The sequence below is a fragment of the Lytechinus pictus genome, chromosome 2, assembly GCF_037042905.1.
Source record: "Lytechinus pictus isolate F3 Inbred chromosome 2, Lp3.0, whole genome shotgun sequence".
NCBI classification, from domain to species: Eukaryota; Metazoa; Echinodermata; class Echinoidea; order Temnopleuroida; family Toxopneustidae; genus Lytechinus; species Lytechinus pictus.
The window spans coordinates 19,383,095-19,394,378 of NC_087246.1; the positions used below are offsets into that span (position 1 = coordinate 19,383,095).

Sequence of the window (11,284 nt, forward strand, 5' to 3'; positions counted from 1 at the left end):
ATGCTTCGATCAAATCGCCAATGGTATTTGAATGGTGGCGAATGGTAGTTGAATGGTGATCTGATTGGTAAATGGTACGCGAATGGTATCTCAGTGGTGTTTCAATGGTAAGTTCTTAATGGTAAGTGGTAGTTTATGGTAGTTGAATGGTGATCTGAATGGTAAATGGTACGCGAATGGTATTTAAGTGGTGTTTCAATGGTAAGTTCTTAATGGTAATTGGTAGTTTATTTAATGGTAAATGGTATACCATATACCCAATGGTGTCTCAGTGGTATGTGTCTAATGGTATGATTGGTATGATGAATGGTATACCATACCCAATGGTGTCTCAGTGGTATACAATGGTGTCTCAGTAGTATGTGCCTCTAATGGTATGATTGGTATGATGAATGGTATACCATATACCCAATGGTGTCTCAGTGGTATTCAATGGTGTCTCAGTAGTATGTGCCTCTAATGGTATGGGTTGTATGGTGAATGGTATACCATATACCAATGGTGTCTCAGTGGTATACAATGGTGTCTCAGTAGTATGTGCCTCTAATGGTATGATTGGTATGATGAATGGTATACCATACCCAATGGTGTCTCAGTGGTATACAATGGTGTCTCAGTAGTATGTGCCTCTAATGGTATGATTGGTATGATGAATGGTATACCATACCCAATGGTGTCTCAGTGGTATACAATGGTGTCTCAGACTCTCAGTAGTAATGGTATGATTGGTATGGTGAATGGTATACCATATACCCAATGGTGTCTCAGTCGTATTCAATGGTGTCTCAGTAGTATGTGCCTCTATAATGATATGATTGGTATGGTGAATGGTATACCATATACCCAATGGTGTCTCAGTGGTGTCCAATAGTCTCAGTGGTATATGTGTAATGGTATACCATATGCCCAATATGGTGTCTCAGTGGTGACACGACATCTGCTCCTGCGACAATTGCTCCGGCCTTAATATCTCAGAAGGCATAGGATTAGAGTTAGGATTGTGATAGAGTTTTTGGTTCAGAATATTGTAATGATTACGATTAGGGTTTATTTAGTTTTGGACGTTAGGTTTTATGTTTTGCTTAATGTGTAGATTTTCCATCGGAGCAATTGTCGCCGGAGCAAATGTCATGGAACCGTCTCAGTAGCATGTGCCTATATAGTGGTATAATTAATGGATAGTTGTTGGATAATTGTAACACAATTGTGGCTTAGTGGTGTGTGCCTAATGAATGCTATTTATGTTAATGGTGAATGGTATGCCCAATTGCATTACCCAATAACATAATTCCGAAGATTTAAAGAAAAACAAAATCAAAGATTAAAAATTAGAATTATTAAAATTTTTGAGTTGTGACTTTTATGCGAGCAGCTTCCCCAAATCAGGCCCATTCGCTCATGATGGCAAACATGGTCTGTTGCATTCTTTTAAATTGTCTTTGTCTTTATTCAGTAAAAGGCCTATATGTGTTTAAATATCATTGAACCAGTGCTTAAAATACAATACTATTAATTTGTTATATTTTACAATTGTACATATTACCTTCTAAATTTATATCTGATGCATTGAGTGCAAAAATAAAAGGAGTCAATGAAATCTTATTTGATAAAAAGGATTTTATTGTACCTTAATATCAACGGACAAATTATTTCACAGCCGCTCCCGAAAGGGAAGAATATAATCATCATTTACCGTTAAAATCTTGAAATTAAAACATGCAAGTTTTAAAGAGCATAAACAAGATGTGTATCGTACTAAATAAAAAAATTGTACATTTCACCATCCTTTCTTTTCTCTTTTTGTTTCTTGGTATAATTTGAACGGCACACCACCTCTCCTATCTGTACGGTATACAGTTTTTTTATGTAACGCCCCCCCCCCCCCTTCTTGAAAGTTTTGTTCTATTTTTAAATTAATTTTCTTATTTAATTATGGCCACTTTTTATAAAGAGAGCTATGGGGTGTTGCAAGGAAATATTTGCAGTCAAGCCCAAAATTCGGTTGCAAATTTACAAGTGATAGACTAATTTCATCTAAAGTAAACCAATTTATAGATTTATTGATGGAAGAAACAATAAATCAGTTGCAAGTTTGCAATGAAAAGTAAGACTTTCAATTGATTTTGGAGTTTGAAATTGACTTGCGTTCAATTGCAAGTTTCTTGCAATGTCCCATAGGTCATTATTTTGCTTAAAAAGAATTCACTGTTGGTTGTCTTCCTCCCCCAACCCCTATTGAAATTCCCATCGGCAAACCCTGATTTTGGTCTGCAACGACCAAAGCCCCCTCCCGGCCAATTTATATATCGCTACTACTGCTTTTGATCATAAACCGTTCCTCTTTTTTTTTCTTTACAAATTGTGTTTTAATTATTTTTTCTCACTCATGGATGGTGTTTATAAAGAGGAGAGCTATTCTAGGCCGACCATTACTTGCTTAATTGAAATGATTTGTCTGTTATTGTCTTGCCCCCCCCCCCCCAGTATAAAAATTCCCTGCCGCCAGGCTAGTACAATATGTAACAGAAAAAAATCTAATGAACGAAATTCTCAATTGCAATAAAAACAAAAGCGAAATTAAACAAAGAGAGAAAAGGAAAAAAGAAATAAGTAAAAAATATATATATCGAAAAACAGAAAAATAAATTTAAAAAAAGAAAAGAAAAAGACTGAACAGAAAAAAAGAAGGAAAAAGAAAAAAAGACAATGGAAAGAAAAAAAAGAAAGACATGGAATTATAGAACAGAAAAAATTGAGCAAAATTATTTTTTTCATAGATCCTTTCAAAGGATAAGCAGTGGCAAAAATTGACTGCATGGTTAATTGCCAACCCAGAACCAATCAAGAAAAAGACACCCCTGATTTGGTCTTACATGCAATTCACTCCTCCCCCATATCGGGATGTATCTTGGCTAAGAAGCCCCCTCCCCCTGATTTGGTCTTGATTTACCCCCCCCCCCCCCAATATCGGGATGTGTTGGCTGCGCTGCTAGCTAGCTCGCTCTAGTATGTAAGTGTTGTTCTCGCACGCGCGCGCGCACGTACGCATGTAACCGCCAATTGCAATATTTGAAAAAAGAACCCGATCAACCACTGTTTTGCTGTTCAGAAGTCCGTCTATAATTCATCATAAACTAAAGGAACACAGGTCAGATTCGGACAACGACTTCAAATTCATTCGCAGAATACGCTAAACAGTAAGTTAGATAACAATTTTCTTTGATATTGTTTTCGTAGTTAGTGGCTCGGCCTGATTTTCTAGAATGTTACTGTTAGTGTTACTGTTAGATGTCGTTGTACTGCCACGGGGTTTCACTGCCACCGTACCGCCACTGCCCCGTTGGCGCGGGCCGGGACACGCCTGTCTCTGGCGAAATGGATTATGGGGTGCGTTAATATGCTTTGACTTTGTATAGGCTGAGGTGAGCTGAGCCGAGCATTATTGTCATTGAGTAGTAATTCGCTCGTATGGCCTGATATCTATTTTCAATGTTTTACAAAACCATCTCTGAATACCGGCGGTATGAATTTATGAATGAATGACTTGTTAAATTAATGCTGTACAGTGCAGTACTGTCATGACATTGACTGTAAAAGTGTCAATTAGGCCATTGGTTACTGCACAACATTGACATTGTTTCACTGAAATGGAAACCTTGCCGAAAAATATTGCTCTGGAATGAGGCCTATAATTTGTTGTTGTTGGTAGATAATGTTGGTAAATTAAGATGACATGGACATGGTAGTATTAAGGTGAAACATGGTAAGGTGTCCTAAATTTTAAAACATAAAATAAAGCATTAAAGGCTACGCAGGCCCTAAAAAGCTACGCACCACTTATTGCGCATGCAATTTCAATGGTAAAATGTGCACTTTGTGTGCGGAACTGTGACTGGAGAGAGTGACAAACGATTCCTATTCAATTTTTCTAGAGAGACTGCAATAATTATTCAGAGAAAACCTACAACTGTTTGGAATTAACATATTTTAGAAATTGAGGCAGAGAAATATTCCATGATAAATCAAGAAGTGTTCTGAAAACATGGCGGGATTTTGGTATTAGTGAGTTATGTGATATTTTCTTCTTGGTTAGGCCTAAGGTTTTTTAGAATATTTATTACATATGAATACGATATAATTTGTTCAAATATAAAAATTGGCATAGTTTTTGACGTTTGTAAACAAAATTCGTAGTTTACATAGTATATGTAAATGTATCCCCCCCAAAAAGGGCCTATACTAATCTGAACTCAGCCATGCCAGCTGACTAAAATCACAATTTCTGAATTTTTTCCTTGGGATTTTTCCGTGGGATTGGGCGCTAATTTCGCACCAACCAACTTCGAGCAAAATTCACCACCAAATGTTGTTCTCAAATGTCATATCAAGTCTGAATTGCATTTGAATGTCCATATGCCCACCGCTTTTCCGAATATCGGGAACAGCTGTATATCGGCTTCGATCTCTACGTCATTGTTTGAATCCTCATGCGTTGCTTTGCCGTAATTTTGATATGGACTGAAGTTCGTAACCAAATCATGCAAACTGCCGCAGGCAAATCTTTTGGTCGCTAACTTCAGTCCTTATAAATAATGGCAAAGCCAAGCAAAGTGATGTCTGACTGAGAATTTGAACGATAACGTAATGTTTAATGTTGGGGCCTGCAAAGATAATCTGGCTTGAGCCCGGACCGGAAGGTTTAGCAAAAAAAATTCTGGGTCCTGGATCGGCCCGGAACTCAGAGCCACCGCTCAACAATGCTGCTGCAGCCCTAAGAAAAACCTGGCCCCGCTAATCCCTAATGCACTTTCGTACCCTGCGATGTTAGCAAACTAATTTAACCTAAATATTTGTCCGAATCAATTCACTGAGCATCAGGAACATCTTTATTCCGGCTTCCACCATGATTTCATCATTCGAGTTATCAGATGTAGGGTCTCACTCCACCGTATATTTATTTGGATATTTGCTGAAGTTAGCGATTACAACGCGCAAACACGAAGTCAACAGTGTTTCTGCCCTCTGCGTTCGTTTGGCAAAATTTGACTAAGAATTTTAACTAAGACGTCGAGATCAAAGCTAAAATAATGCTGTTTCCACTGCTCAAAGTGGCTGAAATTCATGTAAAGGATGAATTAAGTTAGATTATTCGAGAAAATAGATGAGCTTGGTTCATGAATAGTGGTAAATGGTCACATTATCTTGGTATTTATTTAGTATTTTTGGGAGACATAACAGCTTCTGATCTTCGCTGTTTTGGCTCTCAACCCGGACCGGCTTGGCCTGGGGAAAATCCCCCCAACTCACTGGTGTCTGAATTCCACCCCGGCATGGCTCCCACCATTACAATAATATCGGGAATGGAGCCAAAATACCGCCGTTCCCGATCGTGATGTTTGGAAAAATGGTGGGCATACTGTGTATTGACCTGTGTATTGACCAACAAAATACGCCATAATAAAGACAACGCTGGATCCGTGCGCTTACAATTATGTCACAATGGTAAAGTGAATGAAATGCGCACCAATTGCCGATGCAGAATCGGCTTTCTGTTTACACGTAGTAAAAAAGCCGATTCTGCATCGGCTCGCGGTTCTGAACCTACTACTTTGGTGGTGCGAATTGCTGATTCTGAACCGCGAGCCGATGCAAGTTAATCGTGTTTTACACGCTATGAAAAAGCCGATTAAGTGTAAACACGGTATATATTTCCGTTAGAAATATTTGCTGTATTTTTCAAAAGGAGGGACACACTTGTGTAAAGAATCCATATTTACATTAAACACATAGGCCCGAATTCACAAAGGTGGTTTTGAAAACCCACGGTTGAGTCCATGGTGTATGCAGATTTCCTGTATAAATTACGCTTAATTTAGCACGTATCTGGCGCGTGTATAAAAAATGTCCAATTCTGATGCACGCTTTTGTCGCAGTGCGCCAAATTGACGCCTGTTACCATGGTTAGATATGCTATTTTATTCATGAGTCCACTGTTTGAAGAGTGGACTCATTGGCCCGAATTCACAAAGGTGGTTTTGAAAACCCACGGTTGAGTCCATGGTTTATGCAGATTTTCTGTATAAATTACGCTTATTTACTGCGTATATTAAAAAATGTCCAATGCTGATGCGCGCTTTTGTCACAGTGCGCCAAATCGACGCCTGTTGCCGTGGTTATCCACGCTATTTTATTCATGAGTCCACTGTTTTGAATAATGAGTCCACTCTTCAAACACTGGACTCATGAATAAAATAGCGTATCTTACCATGGTAACAAGCGTCAATTTGGCGCATTGTGACAAAAGCGCGCATCAGCATTGGACATTTGTTATACACGCGCCCGATACGCGCTAAATTAGCGTAATTTATATAGGAAATCTACATAAACCATGGATTCAACCGTGGGTTTTCAAAACCACCTTTGTGAATTCGGGCCATTAATTCAAAACAGTGGAATCGTGATTAAAATAGCGTGGATAACCACGGCAACAGGCGTCAATTTGGCGCACTGTGACAAAAGCGCGCATCAACATTGGACATATTTTGATATACGCTGTAAATAAGCTTAATTTATACAGGAAATCTCCATAAAACATAGACTCAACCGGGGTTTTCAAAACCACCTTTTTGAATTCGGGCCATTGACTATTGTTCTCAAGGGGGGGGGGGGGCACAGGTCAATTGGGCCCATCTGGATCCGTTACTGTGATTGTCAATACCAAGAAAAGAAAATCATATTGAATGTTATCAATTAATTGATTAGGCCTACCTTTTGAAAACTGCTGCTCTGGAAATATGACTTCAGATCATTCTTTTTCTATTAGATAATTTTCTCTTGCATATCTACATGATTGCTGATCAAAACACGTTACGCAGCAGAGTAACTGTGTTATATTGATCTATATATTTCCAGCATGCACACACAGAAAATCTTTGGTGGGGGAATTTTATTTCTGTGACATCAATTTCAAACATATTTTCAAGTGAATTTGCTGCATATGTTGAAATAAAAATTATCATTATGCTGTATATGAGTGAATCATTGCATTTTGGAGCTTAAAGAAAGTTTTACTATATTAGTATTATATTTTTGTTTTTATCTGCACATGCATATTTTCCAACACTTAAATTGATTTTATTTCATTTAAGATTGGACGACGGATACACTGGATGATAATATAGATGGTCCAGGATTATCTGGGAAGGAAACTACAGGTGTTGAACACAGAAAACCGTTTACAAGAAAACAACTGGAGTTTGTGAAAGGTAATTGTGTAAGAATTCACTTCAGTGGAAAAAATTGCAAAGCTTCATTAAATAAAACAGATTGTACTCCTGCAGTGTCATAGCTGGAAAAAAAATTGTGAGGAATGGTAAAAATACTGAAAAAGACCAAATGTCATCCCCATTTATAGGATTACACGTCCTTTCTAACACCCCCCCCCCTGGAAAAAAATCAATATGCTGGCGGGGGGGGGGGAGTGGACACTTTGGCCCCAGGTATGCATGTGGTATGGTATTTGTCATCATTTGGGCAACCTCCCATTAATATAACGGGTTATTTTCTGCTAATCTATGGTTAAACATGAATTTCTTTATCATATTGTACAAAATGTTTTGTTGATATTTGCTAATTGGTACTATTCAATTGAAGGGTAGTGTATTATGCAAATTTCTCGATATTTTAGAAAAATATATCAATTTCTCAAGAAAGCTTGCACGCACGAGCATTGATGTTTTGAACCCGTAGCTGACATACTGTCCTTTGCATTGTTTTCATCCCATATTCCTTATTACAGCTGCAAGAAATTAATCTTGCCGGGTACGCATTCACTTCACCTTGGTCGAGTGCAGCACAGTGGATAAATGTGTTGCTGAAGGAAAACACCATTGCTAGGATTCAAACCCACGACACTCTGTTGAAAGGTGAGAGTCAGAACCACTAGACCACGACGCACCCACAGTTAACAAGCTGATGTCATACTCCCACTTGTTCTTTTGTATTTTATAACAAGAAGTCATGTTTATTCATATTTTGACCTCCAAGAACTAAAAAGTGGAGTGAAGATTTATTTAATGTAAACACATGCATTGCTTGAAATCATTTTATGCTACGTGGGACATATCATACACACGTGTACGAAAATATGAAATTATTATGATTTCATTTTATAACATAAGCCTAACACATATTCCTGACGATCATGTGCACATTCCAGTAATTTTTCCCAAAATGTTGCTAAACCTTCAAATCAAAGACTTTGTTATCAGATTTTAACGAAATTGTCAACATTATGCTTTTCTGATTAATTCTCTTCCTACCTAAATCTTCCCTTTCCTCATGCTTTCTTTCTATGGACCCTTCATTCTCCTTATAACTATGTTATATGTAAAATGTAACCGGTCGTCCAACCCATTTGATTGAAGGGCTAGGTACTCTAGACTGAAAGTTATGTGATTTAAATTCAAAGAGTACATCAGACAAAAAAAAACACTGAAAATTTCATCAAAATTGAATGAGGATTAACAAAATTATGACGAATTAAAGTTGTTATTTTTTTATAAAACTGTTCTCTGCAAGTCCTCATGAATATACAAGATCCCAATTTATATATTTTTTTGTATTATATGAATTCAAATTTTGTCCAAGCTAGGTTGTAAAAAATTACGATTGACTACTGATATACTGTGTAAGACAAAAATTATATTATTTCTCACACATAGTTGAGTTATTCATCTGATTCAACACAACAAAAATAGACAAAAAATAAATAAGTGGGAATCTTGTATATTTGAACAATGGGAAATAGTTAAAAAATAGATGTGCTACTAAGAATTATTTTCTATATGATTTGCAAAATATTAAAAAAAGATGTCGCTATTTTTCTTGTTTTTTTTCTATTTTCATGATATATTCTTTATTATTCTATTATTCTATATATTCTATTTTTGATATAGATATTATTTATTCCTTTAAGTATCTTTAATGTATTTATGATAAACTTTTGGCATGTTTCTACAGAAAATCATTAAAAAAGGATTTATCTTTTCCGGACTCGAAAAACCTTATCGCCCTTAAACCAACCTGCTTCTACAAACCAAATAATCTGATTAACTCGCTTTTCGCGTTGCAAATACGGCGGAAATCGGAAAATTCAACCTATAACCTCACGTTGCATTGTACATATGTCCAAAATTGCATCTTCTTAGGAAAATATTCCAAATTTGTGGTAGATCTCACTCAATGTAGCAGGTATACGTGTTGCACGATCAGCTGGTGAGATCGAAAAGGCCAGAATGTGCAAATTTATGTACTGCGAAATTGCACTTTTGGGATTAAGCACTTCCGCCAGACACGATACGCTATTTTGCCGTGTGTTTTTACAGAAAAGTTAAACGGATTAACATGGCAATAACCACCTCTCAGAGATGGTTATGAGAAACCATATTTTGCTTGAAGCAGTTTATCAATAAACCGCATCGCGTCTGTTTCTACAAAATTCTACAGGAAAGTTTTCCGGGATTCTGGATACTTACGCGGGTAATACCTTTTAACGATTCTATGTAGAAACACGCCATTTGATATATCTTTTAGGTGAAAAGAAAATAGAGAAATATTAGGAGGTTCTATTTTTATGGGGGTACTATTTTCCCCCCTTTTGGGGATATTTATTTCCTCTAAGTTTGGTACTCTTTACCTTTAATCATTTGGCCATGTGAAGGCTATCACACATTTTGAGTTTAATCTTCGAAATTTGGTGTTCATCAGTTTGTTGTCCAAACTCTGTCTTACATTTAGATTTGTTTATAGGAAGATTAACATAATATCTATGTGGAGTGCAATCATTGACCTCTTGTAGAGTCGTGCAGTCACATGTATTCATAATGCTGGTGCTTTTATGCCATACATGTACTTGTCAATACTGGGTTCCACTCTTTTGTACTTGAACTTATTAGTAAAAAAAATATTTTATTAATGTCATTGAAGTAGCTGTGTGAAAGCAATTACACACAACAGATTTAAAATCAAGGTTATTGTATTACAAGTATCAGGTTTGTTTGCAGAACAGTGGTTTTGCCAAGTACTCAATCCACGTAAAAAGCCATCAGAGAGAACATGTTTATTCTTGGAAATGTTATTCATATGTTGTGTTTTTCAATTAAACTCTGTCTTGATACATGTTTATTTTAGATACCAAGATTGACAGAGTATAGATGTCAACGAGGAGCAAAGTCATATATATTCATAACTTATGTGCTTTAATTATAAAGTCTATACTTGTGAATGCTGTGTTCCATTTATGCTGTACTTAAACTTCTTATAGTAAAAACATTTGACGTTCTTGAAATAACTGTTTTCATCATTTTTTTCTTGTGCATACTTAATCCATTACCAAACCTACCATTAACCCAAGCTATATATGCTGTTCACCATTGGTCTACCATTCACTGTACTTTATTGGCCTACTATACATTGTACACCTTTGGTCTACTGTCTATCATTCAGTGTAAACCATTGGTCTACCATTCACAGTACACTTGTGGTCTATAATGTATGGCCAATGGTGTAAATTGAATGGTTGACCAATGGTATAGAGTGTATGGTATGACAATGGTGTACAGTGAACGGTAGGCCAATGGTGTACGGTAAATGGTAGGTCAACGGTGTATGGTAAGCCAATGGTGTACGGTGATTGGTAGGTCAATGGTGTATGGTGAATGGTAGGGCAATGGTGAACGGTGTATGGTGAATGGTAGGTGAATGGTGTACGATGAATGGTACGCGAATGGTGTACGGTGAATGGTAGGTGTACGGTGTATGGTGAATGGTAGGCGAATGGTTTATGGTGAATGGTACGCGAATGGTGTACGGTGAATGGTACGCGAATGGTGTACGGTGAATGGTAGGCGAATGGTGTATGGTGAATGGTACGTGAATGGTGTACGGTGAATGGTACGCGAATGGTGTACGGTGAATGGTAGGTCAACAGTGTATGGTGAATGGTGTAAGGTGAATGGTAGACCAATGGTGTCCAGTGAACGGTGGCTGAATGGTAAATGGTAGGCCAGTGAATGGTGGCTGAATGGTGGTCAATGGTAAACCTGTCTATAGTGGCCATGGTAGATCAATGGTGAATGGTGTTTGATCAATGGTATATGACTGGTAAATGGTGCTCATGAATATGGTAATAGTAACGTCCCAATTATTTAAATTAGTTTGAATGGTATACCATTGGGGCTTGAATGGTATACCATTGGTGTATGATGGGTGCTGTGCGAATGGT

General features: G+C 37.2%; 1 long non-coding RNA gene across 1 annotated transcript; it reads left to right on the forward strand.

The window, feature by feature from the left end:
• Positions 1 to 3,015: 3,015 nt before the first annotated feature.
• LOC135157262 (uncharacterized) lies at positions 3,016 to 10,347 on the forward strand. The gene is made up of 3 exons (XR_010296276.1): positions 3,016 to 3,197; positions 7,149 to 7,265; positions 7,799 to 10,347. It is a non-coding gene; the product is annotated as an uncharacterized LOC135157262 (long non-coding RNA).
• Positions 10,348 to 11,284: the final 937 nt, after the last annotated feature.